Raw genomic sequence first — 14,325 nt, forward strand, 5'->3', positions numbered from 1 at the left:
TCTGTACAGCAATTTGCTTTTAACTAGAGGTAGATTAAAACCTCATGGAAATTGTTTATTTGTGAGAGAAATCTGGGACTTAATTTCATGGATTTGGAATAGTACTCCCAATTTAGTTCTTTCACCAAGACCTTCCAAGTTACACTGCTGATCACTCACTCATCACCCACCCCAGCCCGCTTTTCCCTCCCCCTCCACCAGTAGCCAGAGAGGAGAATTGGAGTTGCAAGAGGCAAAGATCATGGGTTGAGAGAAGAATAATTTCATGGAAACAGCAATGAGACAAGAAAATGAGCAGTGAAAACAATATTAATAACAGAAATATTGAAAAAAGAGGGAATTATTCACATGCAAAAATGCTCACTGCAGTGCCCAAGACAATGAACAATGGGCAATGGGTTCCCCACCCTGCCATACTTTGTTCCACCAGAAAGGGTTGCCATCCTTCCCAGAAGTGAGACAGAGTCACTCCTCCCTCCCCCACCCCTTCAAGGATGTAATGGGGTATGAAGTAACACAATATATTGGTGTTGTCCTCTCCTGCTGATCTGGGCCAGAACCAGGACGCTTAACAGCAGTAATTTGGTGGCAGGATAAATCAGAAGTATCTCCACTGAAATCCCTGCAATTATGTCTCCTCTATACTGTGGAAGTGGTGGGAAAGCCAGATTATCCCTAAAGAGAGCACAGAACCAGCACCAAGAAGGCAATGCAGAAATACCCAGTGGATGAGACATGTCAAGAGCCTTGCTTGGCAAACTTCAATTGTAGGGCTTGTATAGAACTTGTTCCTATGTCTGATGGTAATTCTTTGTATATAAGTGACTTCTAATCAAATGCAATATGAAATGTAAATCAAGTGGCTTTTGATTTTATAACCTTCTATTTAGTATAAAATTAAGAAAATATGTTCAAATGTGCTCAATTTTTATGTTATTTAATATGCTTGGATAGAGGCTTTATGCAGTTCTGTATCACTAGAACATGCCAAGTGCACTAGGGATATTTATAGAAACTGGAGTGAATTCATGCAGAATGGGAAAACTGTATAGCTGATGCAAATACTCCTGCTGAATGGAGGACAGAGGGAAAAATCCAAGGAAGAGCATCTCACAGCTTGGTGATTAATAGTTAAAACAGGAGAACAAGGCAGTTTCCATTGTGGCTGTCTGTCAGAATGTTAAAAAATTTGTTGCACAATGTTCCTTTAGTTTTGCCTGCTGGGGGAAATGAATGCTATTCAGTTTTATGATTGTGACTGTTCATGAAAACAAAAAAAAAGTTGCATGCAGGAATACTTACAGAAATTAGCTTTAAAATTTTCATCTAATAAAAACCCTTGAGGGGTGGTCGATAACACCAAAGGAGTGTTGTGCTGCCCGTCAGAGGAACCTGACTAGGCTGGAGAAATTGACTGATAGGAACATTATGGGCTTCAGCAGGTGAAAGTGCTGAGTTCTGCACCTGAGGGGAAATAACCCCATGCACCAGGATAGCCTGGTGACTGACTATTGGAGAGCAGCCTTTAAAGAAAGAGACCTGATGGTCTTCATGGACGACAGATTAAATGTAAGCCAGCAACCATGCAGCATCCTGGGCTGCATTAGGCAGAACACTGCCAGCACCTCAAGAGAGATGATTCTTCCATTCTGGGTCAACCCTGGTGAGGCATGTCTGGAGTATCAGGCGCAAGTCTTGGTTGCCCAGTGTGGGAGAGGTGCAGATGTACTGGAGCAAGCCCAGCAAAGATGGTAAAGAGGGCCTGAAGTGTTACTGAAATCACTTGGCCCATGGAGGAAGTTACTGTTTTACAGGATGCAAACAAGCAGTTGGAGCTGAAAAGTGATTACACAGGTAAAAGAAAAAACCCAAAAAAAAAAAAAAAAAAAAAAAAAACAAAAACAAAAAAAAAAAAAAAAAAAAAAAAAAAAAATCCTTAAAAGTGATTTTTACAAATCACCATCTCTACAAACAAATAATAATATATTTCCACTTAAAATAACATCCATCTTGGATATTCCAACCAAGAGGAGATTAAATGTTGTCAGTAAATGTTGGTGTTACTGGTTTGAAGAATTTCTTTATCAACAAAAATGTGCTAATAATTTTCTGCTACTTTGAGGACAAATAGTCATAAGTTGCAGTTTCCTATATCTGTTCTCCCCTCTTGCTTTGTTTTTTTTTTTTTTTCTGTCTCCTATAGTGCCTATTGAATGGTGGTAAAGCTGGAATTTAAGTCCAAATAGCTGTGCTGGCAACCTGTCTCACTATCACCTGTTCCTGACACACTGAGAGATGAAAGTGATTTATATGGATTTATAATACAACAAAAATTACAACTACCACAGAAATTTTGCTATGGTTTTTCTGTACTTCATCCACCTGCTCAGTAAGTGGGAGATAATGCTTTAAGAGTTTGATGAATGGAAACCAGGTTCTATTTTAGTCAGACAGTGCTTTTGGGCACCAGATCTATGTCATTCCCAACTGTACACTGTCTGGATGATAGATAATGCCAAGCTACTGGACACATTTTTTTCCCCCGGTGTTACGAAACAGCGATGAGAGAATTAGGAAAATGCCCAGAGATTCAACTTGCAGATTTTCCTTCGAGGACCACCCATGCACAAGGAGACAAAGCTGCCGCTTCACACTGGTAACTTTATAATTTCACAGGTATCAACAGATTTATCCCAGATGTTGTGCTGATGTCAGCATGACTGCCATGTCTATTCTCTGCCATCTCTCTTGAGGTATATTGGTAGATGATTCTATCATTTATATATAGTTATGAAGACAGTAAAAAGGCTGATTGTGAACCCACGGATGTATGTCAGAGTCAAAATTAATAATCTTCATAAATTTTGTTAGTAAAAGGCTTTAAAAATATGTCTACTCTCTTTTACCCACCATCTCTGTCTATTTTGATTTTTATTTTAAAAACTATGAGACAATCAAATACACTGTAGTTTAACACATTAAGGAAAAAAATATTTGCCAGGAAGAAAAAGACATTGCAGAATGAAACTGCGCATCTTTTTCTAAGTGCCAGGAATATTAGGTATGGTATAACAACAAAGAAGTGTTACAAAGCTATTTGATACTTTCATCGTGTAGTTAAAATTTTCAAATTAGGCTGAAGCCACAATGTACAATAAAGTGTCAAAACAGACATTGTTTAACACTCACACAAAAAATATTTCTTCCAAAAGAAAACTAAAGTTTCAATGAGATAGGGAAAAAGAAGACATTGAATGATAGAATCATTAAAATAGGAAAAGACCTCCAAGGTTATTAAGCAAACACCACATCACCAACTAAATCATAGCACTAAGTGCCACACATGTTCATTGCTTGTGCACTTCCAAGTATTGTGACTCCAACTTCCCTGGGCAGCCTATTCCAATGCTTAACCACTCTTTCAGTGAAAAGATTCTTGCTGTTGACCAACCTGAACCTCCCCTGGTGCAGCTTGTTTGCCCTTGTCCTGTTGCTGGTTACCAGAGAGAAGAGGTTGACCTCCACCTTGCTACAGGATCCCTTCAGGTAGTTATAAACAGTAGTAAGGTCTACCCTGAGTATCCTTTTCTCCAGGCCAAGCATCCCCAGTTCCCTCAGCTTCTCCTCATATGGCTTTTTCTCCAGACTCTTCACCAGGTTCACTGTCCTTCTCTGGACTTACTCCAGCCCCTCAGGGTGTTTCTTGCAGTGAGGGGCCCAGAACTGAGCACAGCACTTTGAGGTGTGGCCTCACCAGTGCCAAGCAAAGAGGGGCAATCCCTGCCCTGCTCCTGCTGGCCACACTGTTGCTGGCACAGCCCAGGATGCCTTTGGCTTTCTTGGACACCTTGGAACACCCTGCCTCGCGTTCAGCCAGCTGTCAACCAGGACCCCCATGGCTTTTCCCCTGAGCCCTTTTCTAGGCACTTTGTCCCCAGCCTGTAGTGCTGCCTGGGTTTGTTGTGGCCCAGGTGGAGGACCTGGCACTTGGCCTTGTTGAACCTTACACCATTGGCAGCTAGTCATCAATCCAACCTGTCCAGGTTCCATGCCTCTGCACAGCTTTCCTGCCCTCCATCAGATCAACACTGCAGCACAACTCAGTGTTGTCTGTTACCTTTCTGAGGCTGAACTTGATCCACTCATCCAGATCATCAAAAAAGATATTAAACAGGACTCACTCTGGTACTATGCCCTGGGAAACCCCAGCACTGACCATCTGCCAGCTGGATATGACCTCGTTCAACACCACTCTCTGGGCCCAGCCATCCAGCCAGTTTTTAACCCAGCCAAGAGTGCTCCTGTCCAAGCTGTGGGCTGTCAACATCTCCGGGAGAATGCTGTGGGAGACAGTGTCAAAGGCTTTACTGAAGACCAGGTAGATAACGTCCACAGCCTTTTCTTCAGTCACTAGGCAAGTCACCTGGTCATAAAAGGAGATCAGGCTGGTGAAGAAAGACCTGCCTTTCCTAAACTGATATAGCTGGGCCTGATACTCTGGTTGTCCTGCATGACAGCACTCCAGAAAATCTGTTCTATAACTTTCCCTGGCACCAAGGTCAGGCTGACAGGGCTATAGTTCCCCACATTCTCCTTCTGAGCCTTCTTGTAGATGGGCATCACACTGGCTGACCTGCAGTCATCTGGGACATCCTTGATTAGCCAAGACTGCTGGCAAATGATGGAGAAAGGCTTAGTGAGCTCTTCTCCAGTTCCCTCTGTGCCCTTGGGTGAATCCTCTGCAGCCCCATAGAGTTATGGGTGTCTAAGTGGCTCAGCAGGTCACTAACTGCTTCCTCCTGGATTACAGGGGTCTGTTCTGCTTCCCATCCCTTTCTGTCAGCTCAGGGTCTGGTCTATCTTCTGGTTGAGGATAACCAGTCTTTCTGTTAAAGACTGAGGCAAAGAAGGCGTGACAAAGAGGCCTTTTCCTCAACCTTGATGAAAACATTCTTCCCCACAGACTCTGTTTATACTACACAGGGTATACAGCTGTAGGGAAAGGTACAGGACAACAATATTTTAATAGGCTGCACTGAAGCACTCACATGGGTTTTAAAGAGAATATCTTTGTGAGGAATGTTTTCACATATCAGCTGGCTGTACATCACTACAATAAATTACTGAGAATGTGTGGAATAAATTCTTTTAATAAAGAAGATCAGATAGGCTTCGAATATTAAGATTAATTTTAATCAGAAGAAATTGTCTTTAAATTTTGGCGTATCTGCTCCTTTCCAATCTGAGAAATGCCAATAGGCATTTGAATGACTTTGCTTTCACTTGTTACAAGAATTGATCTCTACTCCTCTATTCAAAGGCAAAGCTGTGAGTAAACTTCATCTCTCACATATTCTGATGCAAATTAAGAATATAAACAGAAGTCTATACAAATGCAGTGTCACTCCACATTCATACTTTGGATGCTATGCCATGATCTGTCTTTGGAATTTATCATTTGAAGCAGGTAGCAGATTCTACAGTGCCTATTGTTATAGATAAAGTCTGATGTATTTCTGCTCTTCTTTTAAGATCAACTTTATGAATCTGTGTCATCCACTTAAAGCTTAAGACATATGTCTAAAGTTCTATTTCTGAGAGGTTTGTAGCCTGAAACATTTAGCTGTGTCACTTATGCTACCTAAAAGTAAGTAAACATTATTTATATAAGTATAAAATTTCTAACACCCAAGAAAATTTTTCTCACTGACAAGAGTATCACAATAAAAAAAAAAAAAAAAAGAAAAAAAAAAGATTAAAAGGTATTGGTTGGCTGCCAGATAAATTAGTAAGAAAATTGGATTGAGGTTTAAATGTTGTGTATGATCTGAAAAGGTATAGGAGAGAAGAGTTCAATTCTCAACATTCTTCCTTCATAGGCTGAACTACATCTGAAGTCCCTTTAGAAAAAGTTAGAAAAATGTGAGGTCTAACCAACATAGTAACAATTACAGCCTTCTTCCTTCCTGCTTCCAATGGACTATCGAAACAAATCACTTGTATTTGATGATAACAAGGGAGGCCAATGTGCAATGTTTGGGGTTTGCCTCTCCTCTTCCCATTACAAATGTGTTGAGAGCTGAGCCTTTATAGGCTTGATTTTAGACAGGAAAAATACCTAACCAAAAGAAAATAACTTCATGACATTTTACTAAAGTGTAAGATAATTGGAACTCTACTAACTTATATTAACTTGGATTTTCAATGGGACAGAAAAGTAAACACTGCCTTTTCTGTCATTTGTCACCTCATGTTCAGCATCCAAAAAGATAGTTTTTTCTTTAGTGTTCAAGACTTTCTCAGTGACTAGCATTGTTAGTGTGTATGTTAATTTCATGTTATATGAATAACATGTAAAAACCTATAAAATGGTAAAAAATAAAAATAATCCAACATTCACCTCAGGCATACAGTCTTATAGAAAAAAATAGATCTTATTATTTCAAAATAATGTCTGCATTACCTAAAAAGCAAAAAAAAGGGAGGGATATTGTTTTTATAAATTTCCAAAAAACATTGCAGTGAGTATTTTTGTAAAGAGATGACAAAAATTAGTTTCACTAAATGCACAGGCTTTTGAAAAAAATATTTTTTAAATTTGTCAGGATGGTAATTGAGCTTTTTAAGATACATTTTTGAGCATTTAGAAAAAGGGTTACATTTAGATACAGAAGCAGATTGGAATCAGTGATTTAAAATATATGTTTTGTTCCAACTGAAAAAGAGAGGAAAACTTAATACACCTGATGTCTTGCTAGACCATAAATGCCATCCTGGCAGATAATTAGGAACAATATATTGCATTGTCACTGAAGGTAAACCATCTATATTTTACTTCACAATGTTGTGACTGCACTTTTATTCTGTGGATTGATACCTTGAGATTCTTGGCTCCACATGTTAAAATGTGGCTAATATCTAGCATTCTACTGGACTGTCTGCAGGGTACTTGGTCCAGGTTTCTTCCGGAGTCTGTGTGCTGTTCCTCAAAATGTGATTGCTATTCTGTATAGTGGTTTACCTGAAAAATGTGGAAATAGACTAATGCTCACAGGAGTAGTACTTCTGTAGTACTACTAAAGACATATATGTTGCATCTCCTGTGCTGGAAGATTAGAGCAGACAGAGAGAAGGTTGGCAAGATTATATCTGTATTTCTGTAATGAGTGTTAACTGTCCCACTACCCTACAATATTTTCATTGTGCAAGGAACTCATTGCATTGTTGCAAAAGTCATCATTTTTGTAAATGAAAATTCATGCATTTCAAACAGAGACCCAGGGGTAACTCAAGAAACCAAGTTATTTTATAGGTGTAGAACATGCTTAAAGTGAAATAAGCTCTGTTAAATACTGTAAGTCAATACCACATTAGTATGGGGCTTTCAGTCAGCAGACTTATGATGCTGATATCCACCTATCCATCAATTTATCCCCAGACAAATTGGTGACACATATGTAATGGCTTAGATTAGGTGTACATAGAATAAATACAGATACATATGCCACATTCTTCCTTTGAAAAATAGGCAGCTCTTCTTTCATTTTCAATACACTGTTTTGAATGTGCATTAAAGCTAAACAAATTGCTGGTAACGTTTAGAGCTCAAAGCATTTTTTATTCCTCTAATTAATCAAACCTCAGTTAAACAAGGAAAGGGAAAAATATCTTCAGCAGCTTTCTTAGTCTTTTTCAGGAATTGTTTTTTATCATGCATAGAAAAAAAATTTCCCTTTTCCCTTTTTCATTCTTCCTGTGCTACATTTGTGTTGTCAATTTAGATCTCTCTAATCATGTGTAGGTGCTGAAGATTATCCTAATCTTCCAGAGACTCCTCTGAAACAAGAGGGCAAACAGCTCCAGGTTTTCCTGGTCAGTGTAAGCAGGTTTTTTTTTTTTACATTTTCTTTTACAGTTTAACGAGACTGAATGATGAGGCACTTCTTGTTGGAGACCATATGGCTGTTGTTCTACTTGTAGATTAAACAGTGCCTGAAATGCTCCTGGGTGCTGAAACTCAATCATCTCTGCAGCTAAACTGCTAAGGAGGTCTCATGTTTTCAATCTGTGTAAACTAGAGGTCTCAGAAATGATTTCTGGATGAGGTTTTAGGAGCTACAAGACTCTACTGACCATTTCCAAAGCATTTAGCATGTAGCCATGCTCTTCTGGAGGCTAAAACATTTTACCAACATAGATATAGGTTGCTTTCTACCAGTTACATTTTGTGTCTGGGGACACAGCAAGGAACATATAAGTTATTACTGTAAAGGTAGCCTGTGGCCCACTTGAGGAAAAGAGGTTTTAGTCGATGAGTTCTTGTAGTTTGAGTTTTGAAGAAATAGATTATGAGAAAACTGATCTCAAGAGACAGAGGTTAGAGAAAGTGAAAAAAAAAATACTTTGTATGTAGAGCTGAACAGTGTGAGTTGAGATGGGTTGGTGGAAAATTGGCTTCAAGGGATGAGGTTCATATAAATACAGTATGATTCAGAATTAAATCTGCTCAAGGCCTTTTGTATCTGTGTAGTATATGAAGCCCTTCAGGACTTTGATTTTGCTCACTCCCTCAGTATTTCTAGTTGTTGAGTATGTTGGAGATTTTTAAATAATGTTGCAAAGGGTAAGATTCAATTTGAGAGAAGGAGTCCAAGTGGTGATGGCAGCATTAGTCCTCTTTTATAATCAGTGCAGACTCTATCATACCAAAACAGTCAATTGGCAATCCAGCCATCAGCTGCTAGGCATGAAGTTTCAGCCCCTGGTTTAGATATCTTCATGTTAGTGGGCTGAGGTTCAGACAAATGTAAAGTTCATGAGAAACTACTGGGTTTGGAGTAAGAAACTGATGGCCATATTAGGGTTAGAAGTTTGTGCAAGTTGCAGATGGTGCCATGAGGTATGGGTGATTTCACAGATGGTTCAGCAGGATCATAAGTGATGGCAAAAATTCACAGATAATTTAACAGAATATTAAATTGGAGAGGAGAATCTGATAAGACCAGAATTATCTATTAGCAAAACTGTAAAAGGAAAATATTACCTAGGTAGTCACAATAGATACACCAAATTCAGCTTTCTCTGGTACCAAAACTAAGACAATTGGCAAGCAAATAACTAGGAGTAGCTTCTGTATTTTGGAAAAGATGATGGTGGAGAAAGGCAGGGATAAAAGTGGGCAGGAGAAAGAGTGGCAGGTGGGCTGGGGTGTAAAAAGAGCTAGTCAGGTATAACCAGGCTGCTTGTCTGACCTGTCTGGTTACTTCAGTCTGTCTGGTGACAATCTGTTAAATGAAGTTTCCCAATCTGATTTCCCAGATAAAGAATATGTAAGTCGACTTATCAAAGTTTATGGCTGAAAGTAGCTCTGTTTCCTTTGAAAGTTCTTTACATCAATTTTGGAAAATGCAAAATTTTAAAAGAAGATATTAGGGTTTTTTCAGCTTTTGATACTTAACATATCAGAAGTGCAAATCATCTCTGTTATTTCATTGTCTTAGAAGTTCTTAGGAGCTTCAGAATAGTAAATTTAAAGTTTCATCTGTTTAAAGGAATAGTTGGAGTACTAAATATTTTCTTCAAGTTTTTTATCTCCAAAATTTATTTAAAGGCACCTGAAAACAAGCAAAAACTTGCATTTTAAATTCCTGATTTTTTTTTTACTTTGTAATTCAAAATTTACTCTCTTGCTGTTATGACATTGTTACTTCACTGTTTCAGTAGTTGCCTAACTATGAAAGCCATGATTTTCTAATTTAAAAGTCAAATAGAAGGTAAGAAAATGTCTGTATTTTTCTGTTATTCAATATAAAGGAACTAATAAAGAACAAATCTAGTCTTTTTCTTTCAGATATCACCTTCCTAATAACTCATTTGTTATGTTCAGTTTAACTGTGCAAAGAAATGCTCACACTTTTGGTTTTGGAACTAAACCAGACCTCTTTAAAAATACACACATGACTAGTTTTTTTCAGCCAGTGACTGCAGTAAGGATGATCAAAACCTCATTTGATTTTGTGGTTGGAGAGTTCAGAGACCAAACGAAGTAGGTATCATGTTTAGCAATACCAGAAAATAAATCAGTCCTAATCAGAACCTGATTTAGTTTCTCACAATTGTTTAGTGAGCTTCTTGCCGCGGCCTTGGTAGCTCAATTCAGGGCAAGGAAGCCCCTGAGCTCTCTCAGGGGGCTGTCTCAGGAGCCCACACTTTCAGCCACTTAACTCAGTCAACATGAAATACAAGGAACACAGAGATACTTGAACGTGGCAGGTGCTCACTGCGTACATGGGATTTTGCAATGTACAGCCCTGTCCCAGCAAGAGGCGCCTCCCAAATGTGGATGAAATCCCTCTGAATGCAAAAGCTGGAGTGGTGGGAGCACCCCCATTAGCAGAGGGTGGCCTGAGCTCCTCCCTGTCCCCTCTCTACAAGCCATTGTGTGTTTTACCTTAAATCAATGTCCTGACCTTATCTGCCTATTGCATGAGAAAGAAAATCCTTTCTGACTAAAAATGAATGTTTATCTTCAGAAGCAACAAACATCTTCCTGAAAGTGGCTCTTGGCTGCATATTAAATAAATGTTACCACTTCAAGTGGTAACTACTAAGGACAGCCTAGAGATTTCAGCAGTGCTTCCAAGAGCTCCTGGTAGGCTGCTAAAACATCTCTTAGCACAAGACCTTACAAAAAAGGTAATGAGAACTACAAACAACTTCAAAACTTTTATAAATCCACAGTGCAGAATTGCGCTCTACAGAATTATATTTGTCTCAAATTTCTTTTCCTATTTTCTCCTCATGGAACTTGAGAATATATATTCTGTCCACTTATTTGGGCCATTTCCTAATTTCACAAGTATGGATTCATGTTTCCTTTCATTTGTTCAATATAGCTAGAAAAATAAGTCCTTACTTTAGAATTAGTCAAACCTTTTCCTCATTTTCTATGTCACCTAGGTTAGCTTAAACTCTGAAATTTTCTCTGGCTACATGACTTACAGTGAAAGTACTGGAATCACACAGATTTCAGGTTTATCTCAGGAGACACTTGACAACACTTTTGTTGCTAATGGTAGAATTTAAATGTCTGCTTTCTGCATGTAGCTTTGCTGATTGCACTTTGAAACTCTTTTATAAAGAGAAAGTACTTACAAAAATGTGTTCCTCTTTTGGCCCCACATACACATTCCTTGAAATAGGCATAGTGCTGGGAAAGACATAAATATCTAGTACTGATGGGGGAAAATAAACTGCAAAATTATGGTTTTAAAATTTATAATAAATGGCTACATAATCTTTTAGAAATGAATTTTGGATAGAATTTGGGTTTTTTCTACTGTGACAAAAGGAGCTGACATATTGCATTTCAATCACACCAGCCCAATATTTTCAGATTATGCCTGCATTATCTCTGAAGATGTCTCTGTGTTTTTGAGGATGGGGACATTGGGTAAAAAAGCTTGAGGTTGGCAGAAAAGTTAGTCTGAAGCACTTTGGATTTTTTCCCAGATCTGCTGTATCTCTTTCATGCTTTATAATGACATCAGCATTTTACACCTCAATATTTATTCTAGGGAGGAAATAATTCTCAAAGCAAAATAAACAATTATATCATTAAATGAGCAGTTTTTGCCAAAGTAGACAAATAGGAAGCCTCTATATATAGTACATATAGCATGGCCTGAAAGAAATATCTGTTAATCAAAAAACAATTCATTTTTTTTCTTTTATTGAGGGGTGGAGGTAGAGGAGGACCTTGATAGAAATTTTATCATTTTTTAAAAATCCAAGGTTTCACACTGTGCTTACTGAGTTCTGATAAGAAGTTCACGAATATGTTGCAAGCTGGCAAAATGTAAAGCAGTGAGTTCTCATCTTGTTCAAAGGCTGCTATTTTCTGGTAATGCATATATCAGATCTCCTTCAGGCATTCAAGAACCTAACCACCAAAAAAAGAGAGATAAAACTAAAGAGTGTCACAAACTTCAGTGTCTTTATAGATGTGCATCATAGAAATTTTGTCAATAAAGTAACTGGAATAGAATTAGGTTCAGTGGATATCTGACAAGTTTTGCCAGGGAGAACCATGAGCTACACAAGCTGTGTGTGTCCAGTATTTATACCAGAGTCCTCCAAAGAGCTCTCAGAAGAATATATGAGTCAGCAGTCCTACATCTTCCTCAAGGACTTCACAGGTGCTGCAGTGTGATGATGAATTGCTTGACATCCTGTCTAAAATGTGACAAAACCAAATTTCTGATAATCTTTAAATTCTCTATGTTAGTCAACTTGTACTGCAGATGCTCCTTTTGATGTTGTCTATATTTCTTAACTTTTGAATGAATCCTGGTTGGGAGTTTCAGTTTATCCTCCTATTTTTATCAGCTAAAAATATTAAATTTTTAGTCCTAATTTATTTAACCCAAAATATCTAGTAAAGACAATTTTGTGTGTACAGTTTTCACTTCTGATTTGGTTTTGAAAAATATATATGATGGTCATTTTATTCAACCCTGTAGGCATTAACACAGTAGCTATGGAAGGGCAGCCCAGTTCCTGTTACAATAGAGATCAGGGCAGATACTTTGCTCCTATACAGAACAAAACTATGGAGATACAGGAAAAAAACCAAAAAACTATTGTAACATAATTTTTATGATTTATAAATCCACTTACAGTTCCAGTTCTTATTCTTATTCCAACATATAAGTTTCTATCTCTTTATCTTCTCTTCAAATATATGTTGCTAAAGAAGTTAAATAGTTACTGAACTGGAAAGTAGTAAATTTAGATTGCAAAAGAAGATATGAGAAAAAATAGCATGTCTTCAGATAAAGGACTGCTTTGAAATTGACGTATGTTCACAAAAATAATTTCACATTCTTCCATATCCTTACAAAGTTTTCATCCCAGATAAACTCGGTAGTCACATAGACTGGTTAAGTGAAATCATGCCTCAGAATTTTACTAATGCATTTAATATAATCATTTTACTCGATATCTGAGAGAGTCATATTTCTTTGACTTTAAAGGGGGTGCTTCAGTTCAGTGTCTCAAATTTAAGGATACAGTTGTTATTACTTAACATAAACACACAGTTAAAATTGTTTGAAGGTTGTGCTACCTCTATAAATGCTGGAAATTGGAATATAAAGCTCACTTTAATAACTTCTATTTCTTTTTATATAATTTTGATCCCAGCTAAACAAACTCATTTTTCACTGTGTCTCCTGATCATACTGTCTTGAAAGTCTAGTTTACCTAATACCTGTGTTGTACTGTGACATTCCAGGCTATTGAAACAACTCTTCTATATTCAAATTACATCACTGTCCTTCAGCAGGGATTTAGATTAAGGTACAGAAAACACATCTCCTTTTAAAAGGAGATGGATATATTCATAACTATTAAACTATATAGTCCTGTAGATCCAAGAAGGAGTCCCAAGTGAAAACGAAGGCATCATACTCCCAAAAGACGTGAATTGTCTATACTAGAATGAGAGCAGCTAGCATGGGGCAACCAAAGGATGTCGTGCCTCAACAACCAGATTTTTTCAAATTATGACTTTGTGGTCAGACAGAGGGTAATCTTTTGAAGGGTTTTTAATAAAGGTATTTATTTGGGATGAGAGTTTCTTGGAATTACATTAATAAATTAAAAAGTCAAATATTTTTATGTTTGGTGACATTTATTTGGTTTCTCAGTCTTATTTTCTTGGTTAATATATTTTCCCCAGGATATTCAGGCAGCTGAAGACAAATCCTAAGCTATTTTGCAGTCATCACTGCAAAGTTACCTAGACCACAAAATTGTCGTGACAGCACAGAAATAGTCATTAAACTTGTATCTTATTTAAGGGCAAATCTGGGAGAAAACTTCCAAAGGAGTTCCTCTGGAAAGCACATTCAAGCAGCCCCTGCCACAACTGGTTTGGAAAAAGATTTTCTTGGAGAAAAGTAGAAAAAACCTGTTTATTTAACAGGTAAAGCATTCACCAGCACAAAAAGTGAACAATATTAAGCAATAAAACCAGCACAGTCCAGGAGAAGGATGCAAGGGAGCAAGTGCAGTTTCTGATAACAAACTCCGCGCTTCTTCTCCCCCTGTTTCACTCTTGGAACCAGTCTTAAAGGCACAAGACTTATTTCTGGGCTATACAGATGAATAGAGATACTTTCATCATAAAATACAATAAACATCATAAAATAGAGATACTACATCATAAAATCACCCCAGGACAACTTGAAACTAGGACAGAGATAGAGAGATCTATCTTAGCAGACAGTGCCGAAATTAATACATAAACCAGAAGTAATATGG

Source organism: Melospiza georgiana, chromosome 3, assembly GCF_028018845.1.
Source record: "Melospiza georgiana isolate bMelGeo1 chromosome 3, bMelGeo1.pri, whole genome shotgun sequence".
Lineage (NCBI taxonomy): Eukaryota > Metazoa > Chordata > Aves > Passeriformes > Passerellidae > Melospiza > Melospiza georgiana.